A 25,728-nucleotide genomic window follows, 5' to 3' on the forward strand; every position below is an offset into this window, starting at 1 on the left:
AAATAATCCAAATCTCTATAAACATTGTAAGCGTAAATAAGAAAATAGTTTGCAGACTAACAGGTTTGAACAGTGTTTGTGCTAACTGAAAAGCACAATGCAAGTAACAGCACACAGGTATGGCTGGGGGGGGTCCTGCTACTACCATGCCTAGGGCTCCATTTGACCATAATCCAATCCTCAACCAATTAATGACCATAAACCACAACAGACCATATCTAATCCAAAGTCTGAACTACCACTTAATCTACAAAGAGATAGAGAGAAGTTAATGGAGTAAACCAGGTTCATAAATTCATATGTAGTTGACAGGCATACATTTCAGAAGACCATTGAGAAACCTTGCCCAAATGCCCTAAAGCATTGTCTAGTTAAATGACTTGCTTTGAGTCACACAGGCAAATGAAGGCTGAGAGAATGAAACTCTGTGCCACAGGAAACACCTCATTAACAGATGATTGATGTAATCCTGTGGACAAAACTGCTAAACACAAAGGGAAATAACGTTATTAACTGTTTATCTAGATATCATGACAGATCAGATGGAAAGACAAAGAAAGAGACAGAAAAACAGCAAAGAATTCATGTAAAAGTATCTATACTATTATATTGTTCTATTGTTAACTAGCAGCAGACTCCATAGCATACCTAGTCAGCATCCTGATCAATCAATCCATATCTGAGTTCAAAGTACCCAGTATCTGGAAAAAGTCTCATATGATCCCCATTCACAAAATTGGTAACTCCTCTGAACTTACAAACGTTCAACCCCTAGCCATACTTTCCCCCATCTTTAAAATACTGGAAAAATGTGTTCATATTCAACTCATAAATTATCTATTGCATAACAATCTTCTCACAAACATACAACATGGTTTTCGTCCCTGCCACAGCAGAACTACAGCCCTCCCAACCTTTACTGACTTAGTAAATAGAGCTAGAGACTCAGGTTATTGTGTATAGGTTCATAGGTTCATAGGTAGGTACTAGGCTATTGGCCCAAGGGCCTATGTAAGCCTAGCCAGCAAGGTTTCATAGCTTATGCCACCCAAGAAAACTATTTTCCTGTGCCACTGTCCAGCAGAGACACAGAAGCGATCCCCGGGGTGTATTTCCTATTTCCCATCCATGCATCAAGATTTTTCTTGAAGAGTGCTAATGAAGAACTTTGCTTGACATATAGATGGGTAGCTTGTTCCAGAGTATAGGAAGTCTCTGGGACAGGAATCTATCCCTCCAGCGTGTCCTGTTTATTGTGGTGATAAGGTTTAGGTCCCTAGAGTGTGTAGCTCAGAGGGATTGGGATTTCTTTAGGTGTAGCATGTCCAAAAGCTCTGGGTTTGACATAGCTTTATATGTTAGGCAGAGATCACCTCGGAGTAGGCGAAATGCTACGGAGTAAAGCTGCATTATTCCTTGACATCTCAAAGGCATTCAATACAGGGTTTTACACTTTACTCTTAACTAAACTCTCTAACCTAGGATTTACCCGTCCTTACACAATTGAAAACAATCCGTAAAATGGTCAAATGTTATCTCCCCCTTTCTTGATAATCCCACCTGTCCCACAGGGATCCATCCTAGGAGCCCTACTCTTTAATATTCTTACCAATGACCTTTGTACAGCAGCTTCTACTGGAACACTTATTCAACATGCTGATGACTCAGGTATATCTGTACCTCTCACACACTGTGCCAGCGACTCTTCCATACTCAGCAAAGTTTCTCTGCTTTCAAATCCTGGCTTACCAACTGCCAGCGTTTCCTCAACCCTAAAAAAGTAAACTACTTCTTTTTCAGCCAAAGAACCGTACTACTAAACCAAATAACTTCAAAATTATCTCTGCTGATAACGCCACCATTGAAATTGTCCACCATACTAAATTATTAGGTGTTGTCATAGATGATCACCTTCAGTTTGATCTTCACATACAACACAACATAAAGAAAACCTAGCAGAAACATGGAACACTTTACAAAAATAAACAGATACAAATGTCTTCTTCCAAATCCACCCTTGCCAAAACTGTCCTTCTACCCTCCCTGCTTTATACCACTCCAATACTTAAAAATTTACAGGGCTTCTATAGTTCCAAAACAGAACAGTGCTATAATAAGGTAGCCAAGTTTGCTACCAATTCAGAAACTAGAACCCATCACTGTGTGATACTAAAAAAATTAAACTGGCTAAAATTACCCAACTATCTGCTATATACCCAACTTCTAACACTTCACAACTTGGTCTACAATACCCAAACCTACCCAGCACAAAATAAGCTGATTACACCTTACAACCCGAACAGAACACTTAGATTGGCAGATAAAGACCTTTTCTCTATATACAAACCTTCTAAGACAGCTGCACAAAGTTTATACTCCACTATGTTGCAAAAACATGGAACTCTCTTCCACTTACTATGAGAACTACTAACCTACCTTCCTTTAAAACTATACTAAAACAACACATATTCAACTCCTGCCTGTGCCCTTGCTATGATCCAGGCTAATCTCTTCTACAAACTGCAACTCTTACACACTTTCTTGCTATCTGTACTCCTTTCAAACTGCATTATTTAATTATGCACCTATTGTCCACCTTCCTTATGTTAAGTCTATGTGTTGCAATTTGTATAAATTTTGACTTTTCAGATCACTGTATATACTTGTAACTAATATAACTTTTATGTTATTGTATAAAGATTGCACTTATATGTATGTAACAGGAGCTTTTCTCCCCGGGCCTCTGCTGAAACTGGGTTTTTTATGACCCAGTCGGACCTTCCCGGTAAACAAATGTCAAATAAATACATGAATAAATAAACCTCTATGTACTATTCCTGTCTAACTGTAGAATTTTTGTCCCCAGGCCACTACTGAAAAAGTTTTTTTTTTCATAATCCAGGCAGGCTTTCCCAGTAAAAAATTGTAAAAGAAATAAATAAACTATGTTGAATTAAATAACTGCATATATGGCATTCTCAAGATTTGTAACACTAAAAGAGAGACAGAAAGAGAAAACTAGAACAATATTATAACCAGTTAAATACGTTTGAATTACTAATGCCTTGAATAAGAAAAATAAATATAATAATGATGTTGATATAATAAAATGGGTTTACTATCGTTATTTCGAACAGCAAAACATTTGCCATTCGAAATAATGAAAAGTTAAACCAAAACAACACATTTTGAGCATACACAATGTCACCCCAAATGATTGACACATTTGAGTTGACATTGTCGCCAAAAATGTGATGTGATAGCCGTATAGGAGCTAATGTAAATCAAACTCCTATATGACATATCATGTTTTTGCACCCCCCCACACCCCCTGCTACTAATTTATTCCAACTCCGAGATCGCATTACAGTGGGGATATGGATGAATTTCCTTTCCCCACTGTACCGTGATCTCATACATATAGTCAAACACACTTATGCAAATGCACTACTGCATTCGCATAAGTGTGTTCGACTATCCAATTCACTTTTCATTTTGCGAACGACATTCTGGACAGCATGTCATTCGCAAAAATATCAGTAAACAAATAAAATTATATGAAAAGTGTAGGTTTGAGTTAATATCTTCTGCTGATAGGATACCTTCTGAAAGGGGCAAGGCTGGTTATGCCCAAACAACTGTTCAGAATATGTAATCTCAAATTTCATAAAGCTAATCTAAGGGTTCTAAAAACAAAGCAATGGTCAGAATTTTGCAGCTGATGAGTCAGTAGAATATGGTTGTGCCTATTCAAATATCTGCATTACCAAAAACAGCACAATCGAATAGCAGGATAGATTTTTACGGGGTTCCTAAGCAGAACAGATTATTTACTTGTGCAGACTAATGAATACTGAAGATTTCCAGTATTAGAATCTATTGTATCCACCTCGGCACACTTAGTAATACTAATTGTAGACAAGATATAAGCTATGCTAAGTGGCAGTGATTTTAAATAGTTTAATAGGTCAGGTGTTTAGGCGACTCTGTAAATTTAGCAGACAGCACATACAAACCTGACTATGTTTGTCCCATGCTAAAAGAGCAGTTGAAAAAATCATGGACAACACTTGAAATTTTGCAAGAATAGCCACTGTGAAAAATATTTCCTGACTTCCAACACTTAAACTGCAAACTGAGAGCAAATCTCCTACAGTAGCAAATCCATCAACTTAATAATAAAACATGAATTTAGAAATAAAAGTAGGCTAAGAGGTGTATCTCATGAGTGCAGGGAAAAAAGAATCTTTGAACAATCTGAAACAAAGATGCATGTTAATTTGAAAAGACAGGCAACAGAACATGCCTTCCAGAAGGAAAACCTCTGTTACTGAAAAGTAATACAGTCCTCTGTCATTGTTTGGCCTAGAGCCATATTTTAAGTACATCAAGGGTCTCATGGTAGTTATGAGCAATGGAATATAATGTTTGCCAAGATATTGTTCTTCCTTTGAACTCTTTTGTAAGGAGTTTGCAGTATATAAACATACTCTCAGTATAGCACTGCCCATGAGGTCTCAAATTAAAAAAAAATGATTAACTGAAAATTTCTTTCCTTACAGAAAAAAAGTTCTTTGCAGGTTGTCTGAAGCTGCTCAAAAATGTACAAATATGTTGTTCTGAAATGCATTGTTTAAAATGTTTAATTGTGTTTTCCAAACGTCTGATATAGTTAACTAAAAAAAAAACTTACATGCCCTATATGACATCATCTTGCTATATAATTCTGAAATGTCTGCCATGAAAATGTGTCGATTTAAAGATTTGTAATGTAATGCCCAAGTTAAATTAATACATATATTTGAGAATTGTTGATTTCCAAAGCTCCAAAACACTGATTAACATGAGATTAATTATATAATTACTGTGTTTGCTGACTAATAGTACTGAAACCACAAAAAAGTTGAATTTTACTGCACAATTGTTACCACCTGTTGAAAAATAGAAAACACGGTGGTGATGTGGTACAAAACAGCAAGCAAGGAATTTGCCTTAATCAGTACTTTCTAAAGGTGTTAAAAGTACCAGGTTGAGATTTGACACACACACTGATTTCGCACCTCTGCATTGATCACGTAAGAACCATACATATTATTCACAGGCTTAATTGATGCCACCTCTAGATATCCATCCCTGTCTCTCGGGCTGACTTGTAAATCCCCACCAGACTTACAATATTAAATATGAGCTGCTGACGAGTTATAAAAGAAGAACAGAATGCAAATTGTTCAGGAAGTAAAGATGATGTCTCATTAATATATAGTGAGCTATTCATGGACTCCCTGTCCTTTTATCTTTAATGAAATTTGGAACTCCATTTGAAAAGAAGGATATTTATTTTGTCATTTAGCTTTGTCACCATACATTGCCTAGTACACAGTTGTGTAGCTGATCAGAATAAATAAATTTTGCTAAGCCAACTAAAGCCCAGAGGATATTATTTGTTATTTATGAAAAGCTGATGCAATGTCTCTAATGGAAGCACTTACGAATTTCTCCTCTTATATGGATGGGGCTTCTGGTCTACATTTTCAACTTGAATTATCAGTGATTTTGAGTTGTCCTATACATGACACCTCTGCTTAAGTTACCATCTGTAAACGGTGAGTAAGGCTGTATTACTCTTCCTGTATTCCTGGCCAAGGTACTATCTGTGAAAAATAAGGACATAATAGCACTGATGTACCCCTGCCCAAAATACCATTGTGAAAAATGCTAAGGGCACACTAGTACTGTTCTACCAGTATTCAAAGTATTATCTGTTAAAAGGACTAAGGACATAGTAATACTGGATCTAGTTTAGATTATTGAATTTTTACAATGGTGGATGTCATATGGTCGAGACATTATGATCTATGTTTTAAAAAATTGAAATGTAAATGTTCTCCAGAGTATTTTTGTAGGGGGCAAGCCATGCCCCCTTACTCGGGTCTATATCAAAATTCCAAACACAGAAATCGCAGAATGTCAAAACGTCGAACCCAAAACATCGAATGTTGAAAATAGCGAAGCCCCGGAACATTGAAATCTTACCTAGGACAAGATTTTGGTGGGCTGTTACGTGGCTTCGATATTTCCTCCACTGTGGTGCAAGAGTTACAGACCTTAGGGTTAGGGTGTGGGTTAAGGTAAGTGGATAGTTAGTAATGTATGTATGGTGTAGTGTAGGGTTGTGTTTTGTTAACTGTATGTGTGTGTATTTATTGCTTTGTTTGTGTATAGTTTTGTAGGGTATGTGTGCGATAGTTACAAACCTTAGGGTTAGGGTGCGGGTTATGGTAAGTGGATAGTTAGTAATGTATGTGTGGTTTAGTGTGGAGTTGGGTTTTGTTAACTGTATGTGTGTGGTTTATTTATTTTGGTGTGCTTGTGTTGTGTGTGTTTCTCAGAACAGCAAATATTTTCCCTGGGAAAAAATTCACTATTCTGAGCGTTCAATGTTTTCAATATTCAAAATTCCAAGTTCGAACATATGGTGTTTGACATTTTAGAATTTCGAATATATGCTATAGACCCCCTTGCTCTTTATATATACCAACTCCATGATCGAGCTACAGTGACAAAAAGGACACTTTCCCCAATGCCCACTGTACCATGATCTCAGTACAAACATTTTGATTTTTTTCAAATGAATTACCTGTAAAACAGGTGTAAGAGCTAATATAAGCCCACTGATACAGGTGCAGGGCATATTCCTGCACTGATGTTGCCCCAGGTTCATCTAGTAACCCAGCCATTAGAAGGTTAGTCAAAGAGGCAGAGAAGTGATGGGGCTTTTACATGTTTGTCTCTCTCTACCTCTTCCTGGGAGGTAGGAAAGGCATCTCACCAATGCCTTTCCAGGGCAAGGCTGCCTAATGAGCAGTGTCTCACTCTTTACTCTTAACTAAGCTCTCTAACCTAGGATTTACCCGTCCTACAAAAAACTGGTTCCACAGTTACTTACACAATTGAAAACAATCCATAAAATGGTCAAATGTTCTCTCCCCCCTTTCTTGATAATCCCTCCTGTCCCACAGGGATCCATCCTAGGAGCCCTACTCTTTAATATTCTTACAACAGCAGCTTCTACTGGAACACTTATTCAACATGCTGATGACTCAGGTATAATCTGTACCTCTCACACACTATGCCAGCGACTCTTCCATACTCAACAAAGTTTCTCTGCTTTCAAATCCTGGCTTACCAACTGCCAGCTATTCCTCAACCCTAAAAAAGTAAACTACTTCTTTTTCAGCCAAAAAACCGTACTACTAAACCAAATAACTTCAAAATTCTCTCTGCTGATAACGCCACCATTGAAATTGTCCACCATACTAAATTATTAGGTGTTGTCATGGATGATCACCTTCAGTTTGATCTTCATATACAACACAACATAAAGAAAACCCAGCAGAAACTTGGCACACTTTACAGAAATAAAAAGATACTAATGTCTTCTTCCAAAGCCACCCTTGCCAAAACTATCCTCCTACCCTCCCTGCTTTATAGCGCTCCAATACTTAATCTACAGGGCTTCTTTAGATCCAAAATGGAACAGTGCTATAATAAGGTGGCCATGTTTGATAGCAACTCAAAAACTAGAACCCATCACTTTCCGTCACTAAAAAAATTAAACTGGCTAGAATTACCCAACTAACTACTATATACCCAACTTCTAACACTTCACAACTTGGTCAACAATACCAAGTCTGCCCAGCACTAAATAAGAGCATTACACCTTACAACCTGATCAGAACACTTAGGTCAGCAGATAAATAGCTTCTCTTAATATACAAACCCTCTAAGATCCTCTAAGACAGCCAGATAAAGTTTATACTCCCACTAAGTTGCAAAAGAAAGAAACTCTCTTCCACTTACTGTGAGAACTACTACTAACTTACTTTCCTTTAAAACTATACTGAAACAACACGTGTTCAACTCCTGCCTGTGCCCTTGCTCTGATGCAGGCTAATCTCTTCTACAAATCTAACCAAACTGCGACTCATGAACCCTTACTTGCTATCTGTACTCCTTTCAAACTGCATTATTTAATTATGCACCTATTGTCCACCTACCTTATATTAATGTATCTCTAATGTGTTGCAATTTGTACAAAGTTTTACTTTTCACATCACTGTATATACTTGTAACTAATATAACTTTTATGCTATTGTATAAAGATTGTACTTACATGTCTGTAATTGAAACCTCAGCTGAAACTGGGTTCTTTCTGACCCAGTTGAACCTTCCTGTTAAAAAAAATGACAAATAAATAAATGAATAAACCTCTATGTACTATTCCACTTTAATTGTAGAATTTTTCTCCTCAGGCCACTACTGGAAAAGTATTTTTCATAACTCAGGTAGACTTTCCCATTAAAAAAATATAAAATAAATAAATAAACTATGTTGAATTAAATAACTGCAGAGATAGCAGTCTCAAGATCAGTAACACTAAAAAGGAGGAATAAACAGAAAACTAAGAGAATATTATAACCAGTTAAATAATTTTGTAAAAATAATGCCTAGCATAAGAAAAATAAATATAACAATGATGCTGATATAATACAATTATATGAAAAGTGTAGACATGAGTTAATAGCTTCTGCTGATAGGATACCTTTTGAAAGGGGCAAGGTTGTTTATGTTCAGAATGTGTAATCTCAACTTTCATAAAGCTAATGTAAGGATTCTGAAAACAAAATGGTCAGAGTTTTGCAGCTGATAAATCAGTAGAATAGGGTTGTGCCTATTCAAATATCTGCATTACTCAAAGCAGCAGAGTCAAATAACTGTATAGATTTTATGCACTTACTACACAGAACAGACTGTTACTTGTGCAGACTAATTAATACTGAAGATTTCAAGTATTAGAATCTGTTGTACCACCTCAGCACACTTAGTAATACTAATTGTAGACAAGATATAAGCTATGCTGACAGTGATTTTAAATAGTTTAACAGCTCAGGAGTTTAGGTGACTGTAAACTTGGCAGACAGCACATATAAACCTGATCATGTTTGTCCCATGCTAAAAGAGTAGTTGAAAAAAAACATGAACATTTGAAATTTTGCAAGAATAGCCACCGTGAAAAAATGATTTCCTGACTTCCAACACTTAAACTGCAAACTGAAAGCAAATCTCCTACAGTAGGCAATCCATCAACTTAATAATAAAACATGAATTTAGAAGTAAAACAAGGCTAAGAGGTGTGTCTTATGAGTGCAAGGAAAAAAGAATCTTTGAACAAACGATCTGAAACAAAGATGCATATTAATTTGAAAAGACAGGCTACAAAACATACCTTCCAGAAGGAAAATCTATGTTACTGAAAAGGAGAAAGAAATATAGTCCTCTGTCATTGTTTGGCCTAGAGCCATATTTTAAGTACATCAAGGGTCCCATGGTACTATGAGCAATGGAATATAATGTTTACCAAGATACTGTTCTTCCTTGGAAGTCTTTTCAGAGGAGTTTGCAGTATATAAACATACTCTCAGTACAACACTGCCCATGAGTTCTCAAAATAATTAAGAAAACTGATTAACTGAAAGTCTCTTTGCTTACAGAAAAAAAGGTTTTGCATGTTGTGTGAGGCTGTACAAATATATTGTTTTGAAATGCATTGTTTAAAATGTTTAAATGTGTTTTCCAACTGTCTGATATTTTTAACTAAAAATAACTTGTATGTACTATTTGATATTATCTTGTATGTTCTGAAATGCTTGCCACAAAAATGTGTTGATTTTAACATTTATAATGTATTGCCTAAGTTAAATTAATATATTTGAGAATTGCTGATTTCCAAAGCTCCAAAACATTGATTAATATGAGATGAATTGCACAATTACTGTGTTTGCAGAGTAATAGTATTGAAATTACAAAAAGTTGAATGTTGCTGTACACTTGTCACCCACCACATGTTGAAAAATAGAAAATGTGGTTGTAATGTGGTGAAAAATAACCCGCAAGGAATTTGCCTTAATCAGTACTTTCTAAAAGTGTTAAAAGTACCAGGTTGAGCTTTGACACACATTGATTTCCCACCTCTGCATTGATCAAAAAAGAACTGTACATGTTATTCACAGGCTTAATTGATACCACCTCAAGACATCCATCCCTGTCCCTCAGACTGACTTGTAAATCCCCACCAGACTTACAATATTAGATATGAGCTGCTGACATATTATAAAAGAAGCCCAGAATGCAAATTGTTCAGGAAGTAAAAATGATGTTTCATTAATATATAGTGAGGTATTCATGGACTGTCTGTCCTTTTACCTTTAATGACATTTGGAACTCCATTTTAAAAGAAGGACTTCTGTTTTATCATTTAGCTTTGTCACCATACATAGTCAGGCACACAGCTGTGTAGCTGATCTGAAGAAATAAATTCTGCTAAGCTAGTCAAAGCACAAACGGTATTATTTGTTATTTATGAAAGGTGATATTACTTATGCAATGTCTCTATTGGAACCACTTACAGATTTTTCCCCTCTTATATGTATGGGGCTTCTGGTCTACCTTTTCAATCTGAATGGTCAGTGATTTTGAGTTCTGCTGTACATGACACCTCTGCCTAAGTTATCATCTGCATAAGGATGTATTAGTCTTCCTGTACCCCTGACCAAAGTACTACCTGTGAAAAATAAGGACATAATAGCAGAAACAAGATACTCTCCTCCAAAAAAAAGAAAGCCAATCTGGTGATCCCCTGCCATAAACAAACTCTACAACAGAAGGAGGAAACTGATGCAGAATAAGGTGAAGTCCCAAGACTGGAAAAACTCCCTTATTAGCCTCAACAAAAAGTTGAGATCCATCATCAAAACCTCTAAAGCTAGCTATGAAAACAGAATTGCAGCAGATAGTAAAGACAATCACAAGGCTTTCTATAGTTATGTAAAAAATCTCCATGGCAATACCCAGATTTGCTCTGAGCTGCTGCACAATGGTACCTCCTATACTGACCCAACAAATATTACCAATATACTGGCCAACAGATTCAGTGCCAACTTTACTCCTCCCTCCACCCACAAAGGACCAATCATAATACCAGTAGATTGCCAGACACCCAGTATTTCTGCTGCACAGGTTAAAACAGCACTGTCCATGGCCAAGAATACAGCTTCTATCGGATCTGACAATATCCCTGGCTGTGTTCTACATGAACTACATTGTGAACTGGCACCTCACCTGTGTACCCTGTTCAGTCACAGCCTCACTTCAGGCTTTGCCCTACCGAATGGTGCACTGCTACAGTCATTCCTCTCCACAAAGGAGGAGCAACTATGGACCCTGGGAACTATTGCCCCATTAGCCTAACGAGTCTGATATGCAAAGCTATGGAATGGATCATCATGGACCTAATAAACAAGGATATAGGGAATCTTCAAACTCTGGATCCAACACAGTTTGGTTTTGTGAAAGGTAGATCATGCCTGCTCAACTCTGTTGACTTCTATGAGTCAGTCACCAGAGCTGTGGATGAAGGCAAGGTGGTTCATACAGCCTACCTTCATCTGGCCAAGGCCTTTGACACCATTCCCCACTCAGGAATCATAGAAAAACTCAATAAGCTAAGGATCAACCCCTATATCACTAGGTGGTTTAAAAAACGGCTCACAGAACCCACAGCGTGAAAGTAGCTGATTCCAAGTTAGAATGCCAACCAGTTACAATTGGCATCCCACAGGGTTCGGTCCTGGGTCCTCTCCTGTTTGGTATCTACTTCTCTGAAGTCCAGGCCAACATGAAGGGACTCTGGATGACAAAGTTCGCAGACAATTGCAAGTTGGGAGCTATTATTAACTCCTCAAGTGATGTTGACATCCTACAGAAAAGCCTCACTGAGACCAACGACTGGTATCACAACCATGGCCTTAAGCTCAATGCCAAAAAATGTGTCATCATCCCCATTGGGAAAAACCCGGTTCCCATGAATTACCACATCGATGGTAGTCCACTGAAGACAGAAGGTATTATAACAGATCTGGGAATACAGGTTGATAGCAACCTCTCTTATGACCACCACATTGCCACTGTGGTCAGAAAGTCTTTCTATGTGGCACATCTCATTACTAAGGGTTTTGTATCAAGGAAGAAAGTGGTCATTGTCTCCCTCTACTCTTCCCTCATTAGGCCAATCATCAAGTACAATGCCCCATTTGGCATGTACCTCACTAGACATCTGCAACAACTGGAGAGGCCACAAAAGTACCTCACAATGAGGATCCTAGGCCTTAAACACTTGTCCTATATGGACAGACTCAAAAAGCTCCAAGTATTCTCTGTCTCATATCGTCTACTTAAAGGCGATGTCTGCTTGACTTACAAAGCCATGTCTGACCCAGCTCTGTTTGAAATGCTACATCTAAAGAAATCCCAATCCCTTCGCACCACATGCTCCAGAGACCTCAACCTCATTGCCACAATCAACAGAACATGTTGGAGGGACAGATTCATAACCCAGAGACTGCCCACGCTATGGAATGGACTTCCCATACATGTCAAGCAGAGCACCTCACTGGCCTTCTTCAAGAGAAATCTTGATGAGTGGATGGGAAATATAAATTTATCCCTGGGGATCATTCCAGTGACGCTACTTGACAGAGGCACTAGGAACTAAGGTCGGGTGGCACGATGCCAGGGTAATCCTAAGAACTAGGCTTGTAAAGGCTCCAGGGCCATTAGCCTAGTACACACCTATGAACATATGACTCTATGATGTACCCCTGCCCAAAATACCATTGTAAAAAATGCTAAAGACACACTAGTACTGTTGTACCAGTGTTCAAAGTGCTATCTGTTAAAAGGACTAAGAACATAGTAATACTGGATCTAGTTTACATTATTGATTTTTACAATGGTGGATGTCATATGGTTGAGATCATATGACCAATGTTTTAAAAAATTGAAATGTAAATGCTCTCCAAATAGAATATTTTTGTAGGGGGCAAGCCACCCTCCCCTGCTTTTTTTATATACCAACTCCAAGATCGTTCTTCAGTAGCAGAAAGGACAATTTCCCCAATACCCACTGTACCGTGATCTCAGTACAAACATTTTGATTCTTTTTCAAATGAATTATCTGTGAAACAGGTGTAAGAGCTGATATAAGACCACTGGTACAGGTGCAGGGCATCTTCCTGCAGTGATGCTGTCCCAGGTTCATCTTGCAACCAAGCCATTAGAGGGTTAGCCAAAGAGGCAGAGAACTGACGGGGCTTTTACATGTTTGTTTCTCCCCACCTCTTCCCAGTAGGTAGGAAATGACATTTCATCAATGCCTTTCCAGTGCAAGGCTGCCTAATGAGCAGTGTCACTTGTGACAGTGAAATCCTCATGTTTTACCCACTACAGTCCTATTCGTTGAACACTTACTGAGACATGCCTAGTCCAAAAGGTATGAAAATACAAAAAAAAAATCCTTGACCTCTCTTATTTAATGAAAACTACAATTGTTCCCCTGCAGAAAGAGAGGGAGAGAGAGAGAGAGAAAACAGTAAGAAATGGAGAACTCAAACACTGGATCATGAGTCAAAAAATATATAAACTATAACAAAATAAAATAATGAAGGGGGGTTAAGATGCACATTTGTTGCTGTACCAAGGGAGTAAGTTGCACTTACAGAAATATTTCCTCAGTGTACTAAATGCATTCCAAGCGGTGGTGGTGCTGCAGTAGCATTGTCACCTCACAGTAGGTCATTGTCCTGTTCAATTCTCAGCTAGAGCATCTTCTGTGTAGAGACATGCGTGAATGGGCGTACCTTTGTTGAAGGTCATGCATTAGGGCTAGCAACTCGGCACATAAAAATCCACTGCCAATCATTAGCGAAACAGAGTTCTGCTGTGGCGACCCCTAACCGGGAAAAGCCGAAAGACACAACAACAACTAAATGCATTCCAAACATTACATTTTCTACATCATGTGACTCAGTTACCATTGCAAATGAAGCAATACACATGGTGAACAGGGCAAAAACAATTTGCCAGTGAAGAGATACAAAAGGTGAACAGGGCAATATCAAACACGATATTAACATACAAATATGTTTGGCACTTTTGAGCAAATGTTGATGCATCAAATACATGTGTATCTGAAGCCAGTTTAAAAGGAGAGATGGATAAAGTGCTCAGTGAGACCAAGGAAGATGGGACTGTGTAGCATCTTCTAAAATGAAGGACCTGGCTGTGAAGAATGGAAGTGAGCGATCAATGCCAGCTCATATATCCTGTATAAATACAGTTTACTCAGCTTTGTAAGAATAATTACTCTTAAAAAAGGCCAGAACACAAGACCAAAGCCACTTTAGACATACCACATACAAAGATTGCCAATAAGTGCTTGGCACTGTGTCAGGGAGAGGCATGTGTGGAAACATACATCCATCATCAAAATGGGCCTTGCATAGCAGTCTCCCACTTCAGTAGGAAGTTTGTAGAAATGGTAACTATGAGAGTTAGGGACTTAAAAGTAAAAAAAAATAATAGCCCTGATGGCTGCCTAACTAATGGGCCCCTCTCTTACATGTCAGAGTAAATGGAGGAATCAAAAGATTGGCAGGCAACAGGGAGGAAAATAATTGAGAAAACAAATTATATGTATATAAAGATTGTGATCATCAACAAAATGGCATACAATTTGTTTGTTCTATTAATACAACAAAAAGGTATGTAATTTATGTGTTCTAATGGTTTTAATACAGTCATTTTGGATTTTCTTTGGTATATACCAAACCTAAGGCTGCCATTATTGGCAGACAGTGGACCAGGTTACCACTGTCTGGTAAGCCACTATGGCAACTGAGAAGCATGCCAGTTTGACTGCTTTTTTCATAGGGTATCACTCTCTGAACCCCAAATACGCTGGCTTTGTCGTCATACTCCAGATCACTAAATATACTACCCTCAAAGCTGCACCACCTCTGAGAATATACAAATATATTCTTTTACTTGCCTCCAAGTTGAAGGGTCCTTGGAAGAAGTATCATTAGAAAACAAGAGTATCAGAGAAAAACTTAGAGGAGTGCAGCTCCCCTGCAAAAATGCTGACAAATCACCTCTACTCTAGTTACTTTTTCAGCAGTCAGGGTGGTAGGACAGTGTAAACCAAAGTATTCTCATCATTTTAGGCTTTCGATGATTACATTCTTTAAAGAGTATTCCCCACAGCCAACTTTGTGATGGAGGTATAGTCCTCTTCTCCAAAAATTGCAGTTTTACACAAGTTTTCAGCTGAGCTGTTAAATTGTTCTAGATAAGTGATACTGGCTATGTGGTTATTAGCCAAAGGGACTTTCAAATAGACAATATCCACTTTATAATTACACCTATTAAACATGCAAAAATAAAACAGCAATTCTTAAATGTGCTGAGAATAAGATTGGCTAAGAACACATGACTAAATAAGAGGCCAGATTTAAATTTAATGACAAACTACAGTAAAATGTTATTTCAGGAGTTGTATTTGCTAGAAAGAGTATAAGCTGTGCCTAATTTGTCCAATGATGATAAATGAAGTTTTAACTGTTATTTATCGGTTTATTTTTGGGTCATTTTTGCCCCCAAGCCTCTTCTCAGTCAGACAGGTACTGTCGAAAGGAGGCTGTCATCCAGGCAGACATGAGGCTGCCTTGTACTATTGATGGCATCCTTGCAATTTTGTCTTTTTACAGTTTTCTGGCCTAATCCTACTTTGGTGACTTGATTGCTTGCATCACAGCCAGGGCCACCTGTACCATTAGTCCACCACATGCACCTAGAAAAGCTACCATCACCAGCTTCAGAGGCCATGCCCATGACTTCCAGACACCTGTTCCCAGCATTATGACAGACCTCTGCTCTTCTGTCCCTCCCTCCCAAGAATGAGCACCATCTTCCCTGCCTGTACCAGCAAGAACCGAAGCTGTTAGTTGAACTCAGGTCACCTGGGCTGCAGTCAAGGCTATGGCATCAGACCAAGTGCAAACTGTTGAACTAGTACTAACTCACAATGTTTCAACACAATTTCCAAAATGTTACAGCACTACAGCTGCTTTTCTATCAGTTACAGACTTATTTAGCTGCTACTTTTGATAAGCTGTTTGGCTTTCATCAAAGTAATTTTCAGTAGTTTATTTGAGCTTTGACTGGTAGTGAAACCCAACAGTTTCCAGAAAGTAGCCACAATCAACAGAATAACATTTTGGTTCAACATAGAATAGAGACTCCAAGTGATAAAGACAGGTGAAAGGTCACCCTTAAATAACAGAATGTAACTGGCTATTTAATTAATAACTCATGTTTAACTATGTGTAGTTAAGTAGTTACCCAAGTCTAAAATGGTTTTACTCAGAAGGATAACGTTCTCAGGAATAAATATCAGGATGTACAGATTTTGCAGTATTACCTCTGTGTGGTGTGATAGCATACTTGTAAATACACTTAAACAGATAAGTGTATTTGTTACTGTGTACAGTTTTGTCTTCTGTGTTTTGCAGCAGGTGAGAGTGAGTTTCTGCAACTGAGACACACAACACTGGATGTGGATATCAAATCGTATGCTTATGTTGTTAGATGACTTCACAACTAAATTCAACTTACACTAATCACCTCCATGTAATTGCTTAGAAGCTCCATGCAATTTTTTTTTTTTTTGTAATGATCTTGCAGTTATTTTAAGATGTAGTGGCTCTGCCTAAAGTATAAGGCAGGTTTGTTTGGGGAGCTTGCTGTACCTTAAGCAATGTCAACAGTTTCAGATGAATTCACAGAGCTACATCATTTTTTTATTTCTGTAAAGAGTCCATTCCTGAGGTAAAGTGGCTGTTGATATATTGGATTATGATCAGGTCACTGATCATAATGCACGTACTGTGTGTTCAAGACATGGATGCCAAGAATTTGACCTTGAGAGCGAAGCTGGACTACAAGTATGGGAAGGAAAGCAGGCAGGATATAAAGTGTTTGATGACAGACTTTATGATATCACATATGCAGCTGTCTACACCAGAAACGTATTGCTTAATTAATGCCTTGAACATCAGGACATGGGTACCTTTGCTGATTTTCTGACTGCATGGAGTTACAGACCTTGCGCATACAGCAGGAGGAAACGATATCTCACTAGTTACATAGTGCATGTACAGTAGGTACATTCTCTTCCACACACTACTCTAACCCTACAACAGTCAGCCCCCAATCCCGGTAATCTAACGTTTTCTGCCATAAATGTTAGAAACATAAGAAATAATATTGCTGAACTATACCCCTGGATTACCCAACATAAGCCTGATATTCTCACTGAAACTGAAACTTGGTTTAAACCCAGCATAAACAACCCTGAAATTATATCTATCCATAATGACTATATAAAGAGTAAATGTGGTGGGGCTGCTTTATTATTTTCCAACAATTACCACATTTCTCCTTATAACAAACCAATACTAATATTCAGTTCATCAGAGCTTCTTATTACTTTCCTGAAATTAAACAGTTATAAACAAATATGTATTACTGTCCTTCATATCACTCCTGGTGACAATAAAGCCATAGTGGAAGATATCCTACACTGAATATCCATAACAATTTCACAAGAAAAATTACTACTAGGTGATGTGAATGTCAGTTAGTTGGACATAAACTCTAACTCCCCTACATCTGGCATGAACTTATTTGGTTTCACACAACTAATTAATAGCCCTATACATTATAGACATCAAATTCCCTATTAGACCAGATCCTAGTATCAGACTACCACAAATTCACCAGCACAGGTACAATGTCAGGCTTTCCCAGTGATCATCTCCCAGTTTATACAACTAGACATCTCACACATCCATTTAAACAGAATATTTATAAAACAACATGCAACCTTTCCAAGTTTAACCCATAAATATCCATTACTAACCTGTCATCTATAAGTGGAACTTCCTAAAAGTATTTCCTTTACGTGATGCTGTAAATGATAGCCTTGCACCTCCTAGAAGGAAGAGACTAAAAACAAACAATGCAATCTGGCTGTCCAAAAACAGTAGAATGCTAATGCAGGATAGACAAGAAGTGTGGAAAAAATGGCAAAAGTAGAAAACACCATAATATCTTGAAAACTTCAGAATGCTTCACAATTGTACTAAAAAGCAAATTAATGTTGTTGTTGTTGTATCTTTCGGCTTTTCCCGATTAGGGGTCGCCACAGCGGAACTCCGGTCCGCTAATGATTGGCAGTAGATTTTTACGTAACAACTTGTCAGGCCTGACGTACAGCCTTCAACAAAGGTATGCCCATTCATGCATGTCTCCACACAGAAGACGTTTTAGCTGAGAATCGAACAGGACAACGTCTTACTGTGAGGCGACAATGCTACCGCAGCACCACCACCGGAGCTCAAGACAAAAACCTACACTATAATACCTTTTAGAATAATAATAAACATAATCCTAAAAAATTCTGGGCAGCCATTAAAGAAACTTTGCATTCTGGCCATAAATTCAACCCTAATCCCTCTCCCAATAACTCTTCACTTGAAACTGCAATGCAATTCAACTTTTATCTGATAGATAGCATAGCATATCAAACCAAGGGTTCCCCAACATCTAATCCTAACCCTGCCCAGCAGCCACATATCACCACATCCACTTTCACCTTAAAACATGTGCCTACATCCTATTTAAAACTATTCTTAAACAAACTCCAACCATGCTCTATTTCAGCTGATGACCTTCCAAGTGAATATCTTAAAATAGCCCTGTCTCAATCCTTAGAAACAGATCAATACAGAAATCCCACATTCCCTCTTTTTGGAAAAAGTCATACATTATCCCTCTGCACAAAGCAGGAAATTCAATAGACATTACTAACTTTAAATCTATAGCAATCTTATCCCCCCCAAAAAATATTTGAAAAATGTATTAAAAAACAATTAATTAAATGATTTCCTGCAGGAAGAACTCCTATCCCCCACACACAACATGGCTTCCATCCCTCCCACAGTACTAACACTGCACTTCTGACCTATATAGGTACTGTTAGTAAAGCTAAAGACAAAGACAAAGTAGTCTAATCACTACTTCTTGACTTGTCTAAAGTCTTTAACACAGTTTGTCACAGCAAACGTCTACTTCGAATGTCATTAGGTCTCGCTCAGCCACCCTTCTATGGTTCAAAAGCTATCTATCCAATCAGTATCAATCTGTAAAATGGCACTCCACCCTCTCTCCATACCTCCCAGTCACCAATAGGATACCACAAGGTTCTATCCTCGGTCTCTTCCTCTTTAAAATTCTCACTAACAACCTCCACACATCCGCATAACATGCTTCTCTGATACATAGGGTTGCCACCAATCCGTTTTTTTTCTGGACTATCCAGAAATCAAATTGATTTTCCAGTAGTCCAGAAAATACTGTACAAACTCCAGTATTCTGTTTCAAAAAAGGAAACAGACTATTGGAGTTTGTTAAATCGGCTGAAAGCAGGCATCAGGAATGGGGAAAAGAGGGTGTTCCTTTCTGATGATGCCATAGTGACATCACAAATGGGCAGAACATGGGTGGGAGAAGGATGGAAATAGACGGGGTTACAGATGATGCAAGGGGTGTGGCCTTACACTGGTCTTAGTCACAACGAAAGGTGGCAACCCTACTAATACAGTACACAGATGACTCCACACATATCTGCACATCTGACAACATGGCACAACTCCAACAAATTACTCAGGAAGCTTTAACAGGAACTGAAACTTTGTGTTATTAACTCACAACTCGTGCAACCCAAAAAAAACTGCTACTTTTTCCCCAGATCCCTTTCCCATGAAACAAATTAATGACCTCTCTCATGATAATACAGCAAATTATTAGGAATGATAGTGGATGATAATCTTAAATTCAAATGGCATATACAAAACTGGACAAGAAAAACTCATCATAAACTAGAGATGCTTTATAAAGCCAAAAACTTTCTCACCAGCACAACTAAAGCTACACTTGCCACTACTAATCTCCTTTCCACACTTCTTTATGGTGTTCCCATCTTTACAAACCTTCAGGCATCATAAAAATTAAAACTTGAACAATGCTATAGCAAGGTTGCTACATTTGCAGCAAATACCTCTCTCAGAACTCACCACTGTATAGCACTAAATAGCCTAAATTGGTTAGAATTACCCATCAACTAAAATATACACAGTTTCTTACCACCTATAAAATTATCCAGAATCCATCTGCTTGTCCAGCACTAAATAAAACTCTATACAACTATGTTCCTATTCAGTTATTATGATCCAATGACCTAAAATTCCTATCTGTCCACAAATCTATCAAATCTGCTGGACATTATCTGTACTTGTACCATGTTGCTAAGGCCTGTAACTCCTTATCTCTATACATTAGGTTAATACCCTCCTTCTCATCTTTCAAAACCATTCTGAAAGACTTCCTAACCAAAAGCTGTCTCTGTTCTTGCATCACATGCTTACACAATCCCACTCATGTACAGAATGGTACACAGGCCAAAAGTAGTACAAACAAAAATAAATACAAAAAAAGCCACCACCAGGATAACCTATATCCTAAGAGAAAACAAATGCCTATTCATATCTTACATCTCCTTACTCTCCATTCTTCACTCACTTCCTTACTTCTATCAGTCCTACCCCCCACCTTTCTCTCTAAATATACCATAAGCCTGGTTTTCCCTCACTTCATATGCAATTCCTATTCATATTATACTAACTTATCCATAATTTCTCTATAAAACAGTTAAAATGTCTCTAACTATTAAACCATAGTCATATAACTTGTATCTGTTCATAACCAATGTTTTCATATTATGACTAATTTGGTATAATTATTTAAACTGTATTTGTCTTTTTTTTATATTATTTTTAAAGACTATAAAATTATTGTTCTTAAAATGTTTTGTAATAGTTTGGATCTTTTCTCCCCAGGCCTGTGCTGAAAATGGACTCCTACTCACTTGGACATTCCTGGTAATCAAATGTGAATAAATAAATAAATAATGCATACATACTTATTTACTTACCACTAGCGAACCGGTTAAAGATAAACAAAAGCTTGTGGTGAACTCTTCTCTATTATGCCTTGAGGGTGATGCATAGATCTTTGTAAGGAACTTTGTAGGCTGCACACATGTGCACTGTGCAAAGGCAACTGCAAAAACAGAACAAGCAATTTGTGTCATGCTGATTTACGAGCCCCCTAGATGTATATTTGTTTAATACTCTCAAGGTTTATACCATCATCTGTCAATATTTGAGAAGTCAGGCCATATCTGTTAGTGTAGATATTCATGACACATATTTGTATTTTAAGGGACTGAGTATGAACGAAGAGTTTTAGTGCCATTAGTCTAAAGAATTAATGTATTAACAACTACTGGCAGTCAGTTAACTAGGTGCAACTTTCCTGATTGCCAGTAGGCTGTACAGAAATCATTAATGCTATAGTAAAAAAATGTATTTCCAACAAACAAGACAACCAGCATTTTTCATTTGTCTCAGATGAAATCATCACCTCATATTTAATAAACTGAATCATGGCACTAAATATGCAAGATTCAATGCCATGATTAAGTTCCAGTGAAAAAAATGCACTGACTATGATCTACTGTTCAAATACTATTGGCCTGAATGAGACAAGGCAGCCATACCAGTAGTGCTGCTCAAACAAATAACACCACAACTCGATCAGCAGTGACAGCATTAACTCATTAACACCTATGTGGGTGTAAAATTATGCACCTCTAGCAGCCCACACATACCTTGCATTCCAGAGACTTATCTGAACAAAAAGTTAAAAAGCATAAGATAAACAAATGTAAATACTTTGTGAACAATAAAAGCTATTAAAACTGCACAAATAGCAATATTATCAGTGAGAAGTATTCTTTATGGTTTTAATAGTGCATTCCTAGTATTTTCCATAAATACTTTAATATATTATAACACACAAAAATCCCAAAATAAATTTTTGTAAACTTTCAGAAATAAATTTTCATACCTTGAAAACTATACAGCCTAGACATATATTTTTAGCACATTTTTGTTAACCAGACATAAGCTTTCACGTGATAACAAGAAATTCCTCTATAAGTGCATGTTTATTTAGATATTTATAGACATTTGAAAACATATGCCTAATTGCATAATTAGCAAAAGAAACAATACTAGATATCTCTCATGATGTGCAACTTATAGTATATCAAAGGCAGTTTTTTTCAACAATATCTAAGGTTTCACTTAATGTCATGCAACAGTCTGTAAGTCACTCGGGTTTTAAAGTAGTAAGTAAGTATATATGGAAATGGTGCTTATTTTCATAATTATTAACAAACAACTAGCAATGTTTACAGTATACTGTGATATAAACCAGCACTGACAGTGAATTGTCCTGTCTCCCACCTTGGTGTTTCATACCATACACCTCAATAACATGTAGGTCTCTCAGTTACAAAAATATGACTATAAATTTGAAAATATGTTATAGTCACTGAATATGTGGCAAATATTAATTTCTCCACTGTGAGACATCCTAGATTAACAAGCTTAGTATCACTTTTGCTAATAACTCCTTGTTCTTTCTAATACTACCTATTATTTGCTGGTAAGTCACTTAGTTAAAGAAGCCAGACACAAAATAAGTTCTGGACACCATAAAGAGGTTTAGGTGTGAAATGGAAGTATACAAAAAAGGTGTTTTAGACTTGAGTGAGTTAATGAGATAAAATAAATTATTTAAATGGGCTTATTTGGCAGTTTTGCTAGAGCATATTAGGGAGATGCCATCAGCATACTAAATAATGCTTGAATAATCACCTAGGGAGTTCATGTTATTTACAAAGAGAGTGAGCAGAAATAGTCCAATGGCTCTGCTTCTAGGGTTGATGTGGCAGACAGCCATTTTATTTGATGTGCCTAGCTGGAGTGGGAACTAAATAACTAGTTGATGCCATCAGAAGGAACAGAAGTGTCCCAAATTGTTCAGTAAGTGTTTTGACAATAATAAAGTCTTCTTAGTGATTTTAAAAAATCTGTAGCTACAAATCTACCTTTATTTACTTCACTTCTGTTGTTTTCACTGAATGTTAGAGGCACAGTGTCTACACTGCAATAAGCAGTGAAGCATTGCTTTTTTTCTGATAATTTATTAGAATTTCAAATTTAACAACAATAAAAACTCAATAACAATGAAATAACTATGTTAATATCAGATACAGTATAACATGAATTAACTTTCTTGTAAATAAAAAAGAAAACATATAAGCACCTAATAAAACTATTTTCAAAGGGTGTCTGCTGATATACAATTAAATATGCATGCTTTTTTCAGATATTTCGATTAAATAATCATTGTTTGTTTAAAAGTTCACGTATTCCTTTCCAAGAATTGTATGAGGATGTGATTCTTGTGGTTCTTGTTCTTATTGTAATAATCTCCAAATAACTAACTTCAGAAGCGATGTTTCTAATTCATTGAAGGAGGGGATCTAGTCACTTTTCCAGTTCCTTGTTATTACTTTCCTTGCAAATGACAGCAGGCTCAATGGAATTGGATATTTCACCTTTGCTACACACTCTGGTATTGGAGTATTAAGAAGAGCCAAGGATTTAGACAATATAAAGTTATCAAAAAATAAAGCTTGTAAGAATTTTTTTTTCCCAGTATGATTTAATTTCAACACATTCAAAAAATATATGTTCCCAATCAGCTTCCCCTTCAAATATACATCTCCAACAAGTGATTTTAGATTTAGATATGATTTCTATTTCATGTGGTGTGTAAAAATGACCTACGTATAAATTTCCACGAGAACAATTTCCATTTAAGTGAAGATGTAGTTAATTTAGATGATTTTAAAATTAACTGTTTGCCTTCTTCACTTAGGAATTTATTGTTTATATTTTAAAATAACTCCAGTAAGATTCTTTTACACATTGTACTTCTATTCTTATTATTTTATATATTTTAGATAAAATGTTGTTTCCTTCTAATTTTTGTTGCATTTGTGTCATTAAAAAATCAATACATTTTGGGATACATTTTTTAACTGTTGGTTGCATAATCTCTATTCTCCTTTCCACATATTGTGCACAGTTTAGAATGTGTAGCCATAGTTCTTTACTTAAATTAAACGTATCTAATATATGTTAAGCTGGTAAAGCATTCTCTTTATGTAACAATTGAGACCAATAAACAAGATTGTTTTTTTAAATGTTTCATGACCATCACATTAGAAGATGTGAAATTGTTTTTTTGTATAAGGTATTGGAAAAATAAGAAATAGCCATGCTTTATATGATGGATTTTTGAGAATGAAAGTTCTCAATGGTCTTACTGTTAAATTAATAACATCTGGGTTAATTAAAGTTATTTATAAATTCCTCTTTTAGTAACCAGTACATGGAGTTGTGAGATGATAGGAAATTATTAGAATGATTCAAGAAACTAGTTTGCATTAAAAAGTGTCCATAAATGTCTTTCCATTTGGCCATGTAATAGGAGTTTGACCATAAAATTATTGTTTTTGTGACTGAAGCTTAAATATGCAAGATTCGATGCCATGATTAAGTTCCAGTGAAAAAAATGCACTGACTATGATCTACTGTTCAAATACTATTGGCCTGAATGAGACAAGGCAGCCATACCAGTAGTGCTGCTCAAACAAATAACACCACAACTCGATCAACGGTGACAGCATTAACTCATTAACACCTATGTGGGTGTAAAATTATGCACCTCTAGCAGCCCACACATACCTTGCTTTCTAGAGAATTATCTGAACAAAACGTTAAAAAGCATAAGATAAACAAATGTAAATACTTTGTGAACAATAAAAGCTATTAAAACTGTACAAATAGCAATATTATCAGTTAAGAAGTATTCTTTATGGTTTTAATAGTGCATTCATAGTCTTTTCCATAAATACTTTAATATATTATAATACACAAAAATCACAAAATAAATTTTTGTAAACTTTCAGAAACAAATTTTCATACCTTGAAAACTATACAACCTAGACATATATTTTAGCACATTTTTGTTAACCAGACATAAGCTTTCACATGACAACAATAAATTCCTCTATAAGTGCATGTTTATTTAGATATTTTATAGACATTTGAAAACATATGCCTAATTGCATAATTAGCAAAAGAAACAATACTAGATATCTCTCATGATGTGCAACTTATAGTATATCAAAGGCAGTTTTTTTCAACAATATCTAAGGTTTCACTTAATGTCATGCAACAGTCTGTAAGTCCCTCGGTTTTAAAGTAGTAAGTAAGTATATATGGAAATGGTGCTTATTTTCATAATTATTAACAAACAACTAGCAATGTTTACAGTATACTGTGATATGAACTAGCACTGACAGTGAAGGTATTCAAGTATTCTAGATATGTACCTTTAAGAAAGCCCTTTAGACAAAGTGTTTTTGGCGCCAATTTTTATATAAAAAGAAGCTAATATGTATGTTGTTGGTTCTGATGAAATTTGAGTCCCTCAGATGAAAGCGCTTAACCAGGAGTGTGTTATTGTAACAAGAGTTCGTTTTATGTGGATTGCGTGAATAAAACAACAGTTTTTAACCTACAAGAAGTGGTTGGTGGAATTATATTTGGTCCTGTTCGAGCTAAGGATTGGTCTTCACCAATTTGTATCTGTGTTTTTACCTACGGGTTGTTCTTTGTTTTTTACTTTGTCGTTGGAATGGCTGAGACCATTTCTCCTACTGCTTCATTG

Source organism: Protopterus annectens, chromosome 6.part0, assembly GCF_019279795.1.
Source record: "Protopterus annectens isolate FY-2018-M chromosome 6.part0, PAN1.0, whole genome shotgun sequence".
Taxonomy (NCBI): Eukaryota; Metazoa; Chordata; order Ceratodontiformes; family Protopteridae; genus Protopterus; species Protopterus annectens.